At 36.4% G+C, this 9661-nt stretch overlaps 1 pseudogene; it reads right to left on the bottom strand.

The window, feature by feature from the left end:
- Positions 1 to 6779: 6779 nt before the first annotated feature.
- On the bottom strand, positions 6780 to 7623 carry LOC105818371 (annotated as a pseudogene).
- Positions 7624 to 9661: the final 2038 nt, after the last annotated feature.

Below are 9661 nucleotides of genomic sequence, written 5' to 3'. Positions count from 1 at the left end.
TGCACATCTACCACTTGCTGTTTTCTAAATTTTTTAAATAATATACCACATATGCAAAAGAATTATAAGTGACATATAGGTTTCTCCCTTTCCCAGATAATGTCAGCTTTTTCACTCAGTCTAGCATTTACAGTGAAATTATGCATTGCTGTTTTTTTTTTTTTCTTTGAGACAGAGTGGGTGTCATCAGAGCTCACTGCAACCTCAAACTCCTGGGTTTAAGCAATCCTATTGCATCAGTCTCCCAAGTAGCTGGAATGACAGGTGTGCACCACAACATCCAGGTAATTTTTCTATTTTCAATAGAGATGGGGTCTTGCTCTTGCTCAGGCTGGTCTCAAACTCCTGAGCTCAAGCAATCCTCCTGCCTCCCAGAATGCTAGAATTACAGGCATGAGCCACCCACCAGCCTTTCCTTTTAAATCCCTGCTCCACTGCCAATTTCTTCACAGACTCCCAGGAGGGCTCAAGATGGAGAATTCTTAGGTCAAATAATTTATTTTCTGATTTGAATCTCTGCCAAAGTCTACCAGCCCACACTGTCATCACATTCTTGGATGATTGTCTTTTCTGATTCTTACAAAGTCCTGTCTATGGCAACCTGTTCTTCTACCAATCACATCAAAACTAGGTGCTCGCTCCTCAACGTAGATGCTGCTACGGCTCTGTCAAATACTCCTTCCTCTTGGCAATTTAGTTAATCGGTTTTCTCTCATCCAGTACTCTTTGATAACCCTATAGAAAACAATGCTTTTCATTTATCCATTTTTTTCTTGTTATATTGGTATGAAATTTTATTTCCTTCTAATATTCTAACCAGGAATACAGTTAATACATTGTTTTGATAATTATTTGGAATATGTTTTAATATAAGTTAAGTTACTACCTCACAATGCTTCTTTGGTAGGATTTTTTGGCAATACTTTCACAGTTATTCTTTCATTTTAAATTTTAATTCAGCTTGTACGATGTTTCAATCAAAACAAAAAATGGTCAAGATTCTCGGCAAATTTATATTAATTGTAGAAATTGATTTAGAGACTATTAATATCTGTACAATTAAATCTTCCTATCTGACATGTTTATTTATTCGTGTTTTATTTTTGGAAAGGTTTTGTATTTTCCTTTATTTCTAAACATTTAACAAATTTGCAGCTATAAAGAAGAGATTTTCAAATTTCCTTTTCTAACTGGATATTGGTATAATGGAAGAAAGAAATAATTTGGAGTCTTAGCTTATATTCAGTCACTTTATTAAACTTTCCAAATGTTTTAAATACACCTGCACATGCACACATGTAATAGTAACTTCACATCATTTAATCTTTACTTTCCTATGAGACTGGTATAAATATAATATACAATTCTGAATTAAGAAACATTAGACTTGAAGAGGTTAAGAAACTTATTCAAAGTCACTGCCACATCTCATTCCAAAGCCTGAAAACCACTGGGACAAACTTTCTCCAGCAGAAATACCTGGATGTGAGGAGTAGGGTGTAATCAGAGTCACTTCCTGCACACTTTATATTTTCTCAGAAACCTTGCAATCAACTTAAACATTTTTAATGATTTGCACATGTGAGTCACTTATAGCTTATTATATCTTCTGATAGTCAATTTTGAGTAAATGCTTTGCAGTGTGTTGAAGTAGTTGTATAGTAAGTGTTCAGGTAGAAAGAGATATCTGAATGAGGGCACTTCTTCCAGTGACCTAGATGAAATTAGGGTTGCACACTTCTTTACCAAGGTTATTTTGTCCCAAGGAAACACCTGCAACACACTTCCCTAAAGCCTTTAAAGTATTATACCTCCTTTCCATTTCCACGGCCACTTCTGACACTACTTAAATTGTGGTGTGTATAATCCCACTGGAACCCCTGCCATAGATGCAGAAATGTTCTTCCTGCTTCCTTCTTCTTTAGTTTTAGAACTTGAAAATATTTTTAACATTACAAAAGCAATTCAAGTTTTTATGTAAATTTTAAAAATAGATACACAAGACAATAAGCATAGAAAAAAATTAAAAACCTAAGAGTGCTGGGTATCTCCTGGTTGTCTTCCCAGATCCACTTTCTACCCATTTCCACCTTGACATAATCCCAAGAGACGGACCTGTGTGGACTGGACCAACAGCCTCCCTTGCATGTAGAGGAGAGGGAAACACTTGCAGAGGAGACTGAGGTTTGGGTACTTCCCTGGCTCTTCTCCTGGGTCAGGTGAGTTGGCTGGTGATGCTCCTCCAAATGCCACAGCTCCTGATAGGTGGTTCTCTTACCACACCTCTCCAAGGTCCAGTAACTGCCCACACCTTTTGCACCTTCAGGATTTGAGCTGATCGCTATCCCTGGGTGCACCATTCCCCTTGAAGCTTTTCCTAGACTCTGCCCACAACTTTGCAAATAGTTCCTTTGTTAAATTTCCCTCAATTATCCAGACTGAGTAAATCACCAATTTCCTTCAGTTGCCCTGAATGATAATATAGACCATTTTCTACACATTATCTCCTGCTAACAACTAGATATTTATTCTCCCAGACATTTATCTTTTTGGAAAAACAAACTTTTATTTTTATAAAATTAAAATTATGCTTTAAATATAAATACATGAATATATAGTTTATAACCTGGTTTTACAATCAATAAATTATAGACACTGATTGAATGTAATGCAGTTGAAATTATTCAAGTCTAAATTCATTAGACTGACTTGTAGAGAATTCTCCACTGTAAGCATTGTAGAGAATTTCTCCCTGTAAGCTTAACTGTTTTCTGAAATCATAATCCTCTATTCACCTACATTCACATAGCAAAATGATCCACTAAAAGTGTGTTACTCATTGTTTCTAAACTCTCTTTCTCACTTTCCTGCCTCATGGCCTACCCTTTTGCTGAAACGATTTTTCATCTACCAGCTACATGTGAAGTACATTCCCACGTGGCTTCAATTTTACCACTCTGAAACTGCTCTTGCTAAATTATCAACAGTTCCCACATTGCCAAATCTCAGAAGGATTAAACAAGTACTCACACTTTCTCATCTTGAATCACTTCCATTTTTGTATTCTGAAAACTTACATTCCTGGTTTGGATTTCATCCTACCTCTCTTGTCCATTTGTGTTCATGTTTGCTAGATATTGCAATTCTACCAAACCCTTAAATGATCTACTATCCCATAATTGGTCCTATATATCCTTATGTTTATAGCAACATATGGGTCTCATGCAATTTCTTCAATTTAAATGCGACTTAAATATTGGTCACTCTTTGATTTGTATATTCAACCCTGACTCTTCTGTGAGTTAAAAGATTTCTTCTGTGTTCAACAGTAGTAGGCATTGAGTTTTTGAAGAATAGTGAAGAAAATATTTTTTGTGTGCACATGTTTGTTTTTTTTTTTTTTTTTTTGAGACAGAGTCTCACTCTTTTTTGCCGCACATATGTTTTAATTCCCTTGGTATCTACCTAGAAGTAAAATTTCTGGGTCACAGGGTAACTATTTTTAATAGTTGGAGAAACTGCAAGACAGTTTTCCAAAATGATTGCACCATTTTACATTCCCTCCAGCAGTGTAAGAGGGCTCCAATTTTCACGTTCTTACCAACATTTTTATTGTCTTACTTTTTGATTCCAACCATACAAGTCAGTGCAAAGTAGTATCCCACTGAGCTTCTATTTTCATTTCTCTGGTGTCTTTCACAAAATTTCTGAAGAAAATATATCAGCTTGTACTACAAGGGACAGGAACAGTAGAAAGTGAAAGGTCTGTGGACTCTTAGCCTCAATTGGGCAGGAAATATGACAAGAAAACTACTCAGCTTTAACATGGGCAATATTTTTCTGGAAAAGGAAGGATGATCTAGACTCTGGAACCAAAGGTCCAGAAGGTAGAGCCAAGAGACACAGAGCCATTTAACATGGACGAGGACTAGGTCCTGATCAAAAAATAGCAATTTGTATCCAGTTGGATTTTGGCAATGTTATGGGGCAATGATTGCTATGTGACTACTATATTTACACTTTATAAACAAAAGTGTTCACAGAAGTTTTCTTACCCATCTACCAACAACGTCTGTTAGGTGTATAGGGAGCAGGTGACTTGTCTCTTTAGTTCACATGTCTTCAAATTAAATTATGGCACATAACTACTTTTGAAAAAAATATGAATACAACTTAGAATTTTCAGCAGATTATGTATTTTTTCTTAATTATAAATTTAACTTAATTTTACTATAGATAACTGTCTATGGGCCTGTGATTTACTATTTGATACCTAAAATACCACCCAGAACTAAAAAATAGTTCCACACTGGGTAATGATGTATGTTCACCTATAATATGAACACAGAAAATTTCCTTTTATTATTATCTCTATGGACATTATTGTGTCAAAATCTACAAATACAGTGACCACAATGATGGAGCCAGCAAACACTGAGGGAACAGCTGTGGGGACGCTGGTATCAAAACAGGAGAGTCCAATTAAAGGAACAAAATCACAGAAAAAATGATTGATTCTATTTGGTCCACAGAAAAATAAAGAAAAGAAGGAAAAGGTAAAGGAGGAAGCATAAGAAAACCACCTGTGTAAGCCACTACGAGTAACTGCACACAGACTTGAATGGACATTTTGGTTGAATAAAGCAGTGGGTTGTACATTGCCACAAAGCAATTACATGCCATGGCAGCCAGAAGGAAACATTAAGCTGTCCCAAAGAAAACAGCTGAACTCGACTGGATGGTGCACTTTTATCTTTTTAAACAAAGTAATATTGTGATCTGTGTCTATTAATTCCCATATCTTAAATATTAATGGCTCTGTTTCTATTGTCTGCTATTCCAACTGGCTCCCACGTTTGCTATCTTATTCCTTTTGTGACAGTCATTAGTTTTCACTGTATGCTGGTTGTTGTGTTTGAATAATTATTGGTAGGAATAATTGAGGCTTGAATTGTTTGTTTGCTTATGCAGTTCACCTGTCCTTAACCATCACATCCAAGTTCAAGGCTTGAGATCCCTAGACCTCCAGGGCTGCTAATCTGTGCCGGGCTTGGTTATTTCAGGTTTCCCCTTATCCTGAGGAAATACGTGAGACGTATCAATGAGACTTATCTGCTGGACATGTCCTAGGCTTTGACTTGTGCCCCTCTAAACCCAAAAGAACACTAAATCCACAGCACAGATTGGTAGCACTTTCTTCTCACTTGTCAAATTCTCCCTTGGCAAAAGCATTTTCAAGTGTTAGGTATACTTCTCTGGGTTCTCACACTATCTGGTGAGGCAATTCTCTATTATATTGTAAGCTCCAAACTGATATTTAAGATACCTAACACTTCATCATTTGTTTTATTTGTACCCACCAGGGGATTGATTAAAATAACCAACCCTGCCATTGTTGGAACAGAAACCTCAAAGGTAAGTTACATACCTAAGAGTAGAAGCTTAGACTTAAACAACTATTCACGGGTATCACCATTTTTGATACGAACTGTCCTTACCTCCTGCGATTGTTGCTCAGATGTTACGTTCCCAGTGACACCTGCAGTGACCACTTCCTGCCCCTGGCATAGCAACCTTTTATGCAGTGCTCTACTTTTTCTTTGTTCATAGCACTTATCCCCTTCTAATAGTCTGTACCACTTACTTGTTAGTTTTATTGTCTGAACCCTATGCCAGAAGATACATTTCATGAGGACAGACATCTTTGGTTGTTTGTCACTTACATCCCCAGGAGCCCAGGGCAGTGCTTGGAATATGAGTCACTCAATATATTATAATTTTTGAATGTATGAAAGAGCAAATGGATGAAAGAAATGCTTAATTTCCTGTGGTTCTGTAAGCAAAGAATTTATTCTTAGCAAAGCTAAGAATTTATGTCTGAAACACTAAGCAGAGGACAGGAAAGGAAAATAAATGTGGTAGTTGTCGCCATATGGAGGTTGATAAAGTCTCTCCAGAGGCCAGTCAAAATTTTAGAGGAGAGACAGTCAAGTCCCCTGGAGCTTCCTAGGTAAGATGTGAGTGAGATCACAAACCAGGTTTTTCTCCATAGTCTCAATGGCACCCTGCAATTGGATTGTCCTCCTGGAAATTATTGCTTGTTTTTATTTCATCAAGTCCCTAAGGAATCAGAAATTCCACTCATTCCTGAAAAATAACTCAATTATTTTGACCTGATAGAGAAATTCACAGGACAGTCAGAGACAACTCTTCTTGTTCTCCTCTAGTGAGCCCTGTAACTATGCCAGAAACAGAGGCCAGGAACGCAGACCAGAATTTTACAGGCCCACAAAGCTCATTCCCAGTAGGTAACATTTGTGCATGGAGAATGTATCCAGCAATGTTATCATTTGGTTCCACTTTGTCATTTCCTTTCAGAATGGCCTCAGTTATAACCGTAGTTATCAGCCTTATCTCAGGATAAGCTGATTTTGAAAATGGACACAGTCTAAGGGTTTAGAGTTATAACGACCTTAACTTACAGTAGAGAACAACTTTTAGAAAAATGAGAATAAAATTTGAAAGGATTTGAAGCACATTTTCATGTGAAACAATGTTTTCCCAACTAGAAATTTAATTTTATTTTATTGAAGATAACTCACTCTGGGCCACTGATTTACTATTTGATCTGAAAATCTACCCCCTACATTTACTAAAAAGCTCCACACCGAGTATGACGCATGAGCAGATATATTTTGACCACAGACACTCGATTTCCTTTTAGTATTAATATTTTATTAATGAGACATTATTGTATCAAATTCTACCAATAAATGTTATCAGTAAGAAAATATTTTTCTTCCTAGCTCTCTTTTCAGAGCCCCCTTGATCTCCTTGTTCCTGAGACTGTAGGGGGTTCACCAGGGGTATCACCACCATATAGAACACAGATACCACCTTGTTCTGGTCAGTTGAGTAGCTGGACTTGGGCATCACATAAATGAATGTAATGGTTCCATAGAACAGAGCAACCACAGTGAGGTGGGAGGTGCAGGTGGAGAAGGCCTTGTGGCGCCCCTCAGTGGAGCGCATCTTCAGGATGGTGAGGAGGATGTAGCTGTAGGAGACCACTATAACAAAAATAGTGACCACAATGATGGAGCCAGCAGAAAATGAGGAAACAACTGCGAGGACACTGGTATCAAAATAGGAGAGTTCAATTAAGGGAGCAAAATCACAGAAAAAATGATTGACTTGATTTGGGCCACAGAATGATAAAGAAAGGAAAGAAAAGATAAAAGAGGAAGCATTAAGAAAACAAACCATGTAAGCCACCATGAGTAACTGGACACAGACTTGAGTGGACATTTTGGTTGAATAAAGCAGCGGGTTGCAGATTGCCACAAAGTGGTCATATGCCATGACAGCCAGAAGGAAGCTTTCAGCTGGCCCAAAGAAAGCAGCTGAACCAAGCTGGATGGCGCATCCAAGGTAGGAGATTGTATTTCTCTCCACCAGGAAGTTTACAAGCATGTTGGGGGTGACAGAAGATGAATTGCCTATGTCAGCAGAAGCCAAGTGGCTCAGAAAAAAATACATAGAATGATGGAGCTGAGAGGAGATTCTGATTAGAACGATTGTGCTGAGGTTGCCAGAGATGGTCACCAGGTAAAAACATAGCATGAGTATGAAGAGGATGACACGAAGGGCCGATCATGTGTTAAGCCCAATAAAATGAACCCTGTCACAGCAGTGTGGTTCCCGTCCTCAGGAGCATCCATGAGACAAGGTACTACTCCCAAAGTGAACCTGAGATTTGAACAGTCCAGTAGTTATAAATTTATTGGTTTCATTTTTATTAGTACACACGGTCCTTATAAAGATATTTAAGCACCGGTATAGTTTTACATGAAATAATGAGTCTATCTGTGCTGTGAAAATTATTTTTTTCTCAAACACCAGAAAAATTTCCTTCAAATAATGTCCTTTTCTTGTCATATTGTTTCCAAAAATGCAGTAAATGTGGCTTTAAATACAAAGTATAAAAAATATAAGACAATGAGAATAATAAAAAAGATTGGCAAGTATATAAAAAAAGAAAAATATGCATATAGAGCTTTTAAATAAAGACTTGAGTAATAGCTAACATTTATGACATGTTTACTAAATGATAAGCCTAGAGTTAAGAATTTTGTATGCATAGTCTGGTTCATTTTCCACAAAATAATATTAGTTTCATTATTATTTTATAGATGCATAAACTGAGTCTGAAAGAGGTTATGTAACTTGTGCAAGGTATCATAGTAATTGGAGGAGTCAGATCATAAAGCCCAGGAAGTCTGACTGCTCATTCCTTTAGTAACTACACAACAAATAAAGTTAAATAATATCATGAAGTCCAACACACCTGGCAATGAGTTGATAACAGTTTGCCCTTTAGGTTGTCTAGCATCTAATGTGTCAAAGAAGAACTTGGTTAGTTACATATTTCACAATATCTGTCAGCTAAGTAAGATCATTTTTAAAAAGAAGAAATAAAATTATTTTTGACTCTATTACCAGAAAGTAATTTAAAATTATTATTATGAATGAGGTCACTTATTATAAATTCATTGGATATCTATAAAATATTTATAATTAAATATATTATTGTTTTGTTTTTTCAAGTAGTTTAAGATATCAATGTAATCAACATGCAAAAAACACAATTAATATTCATCACATAATAAAAATACATTTAATAAAATCAAATAACTTCCTACTGTAACAATGTTTTCTAATTGGGGTTTTGCAGAATGAATAATATTATCTTCAACATGATATAGAGCTGAACAGTATAGCCTAAAATTGAAGAAGGATCATGCAGCTAGTGTCCAGGTTGACCCTCATCTCCTAGTTTTTTGTCTTTATGTCCCAACCTTTGTCTAATATGTTGTTGCTCCTAAGCTCAAAGCATTTGGATCCATAAGCAAAGTAAGTCTTTTTGCAAATATTTACATCATCTTCACATTTTTTATCTATAATTGAAATCTTTGTAATATCTGTAAGAGCCCAAAGTGTCTGAAAGCTAGTGAGTTTATTAGCATTTTGGCAGAGTGCTGAGTTTGAATAGTGTTGAGAGATCATCAGAGTTTCTGTCTTATGGGTAGACAAACAGGGAATGCTGGTGACTTGGATTATGCCTATTTATTCGCATCAAACTGATGGTGGAAAAAGAGCAATTTAGCCAAAGTTTCTCAGTAGCTGATTGCTTGGTCACATCTGCCCTGTTTCTGCACTATGGCTTGTGAGTACAGATATAAAAGTGTTCTCAAAGGGTAAATGAAAATCAATACATCAGATTCATTAACAAAAGCCAACGTCTTACCTCTTGCAATGTTAACTCATTCATCTTTCAGTAACAACTCAAAGTCATACTGGTTATATAGGTCTTTCATTTTTGTTTTCCTCTGAGTAAAAATCTCTGAAGACTCTAGAGATTCAATTGTGAATTCAAAGGCACCATGGAGCATCATTATTTCCTGTAGCGGAAATTGAGCAGTTCAATTCAGACACAAAAACAACTAATCTTTCCAGATTCTGTCAATTCTGAAGTAGTCAATTTATTCTTTTGTTTCCATCTAGGGGTTCACACATATGTGATGCATGACATACAGTGCTATAATGACAATAAAATAAAATTTCAGCCCAAAGTTCTGTGAATAAATGCCAGGTCTCCCAC

The sequence above is a fragment of the Propithecus coquereli genome, unplaced genomic scaffold, assembly GCF_000956105.1.
Source record: "Propithecus coquereli isolate 6110/MARCELLA unplaced genomic scaffold, Pcoq_1.0 Scaffold44, whole genome shotgun sequence".
In the NCBI taxonomy this organism is placed as follows: domain Eukaryota; kingdom Metazoa; phylum Chordata; class Mammalia; order Primates; family Indriidae; genus Propithecus; species Propithecus coquereli.
Note: the sequence above shows the minus strand (reverse complement) of the source record. Positions and strands in the feature narration are given on the sequence as shown.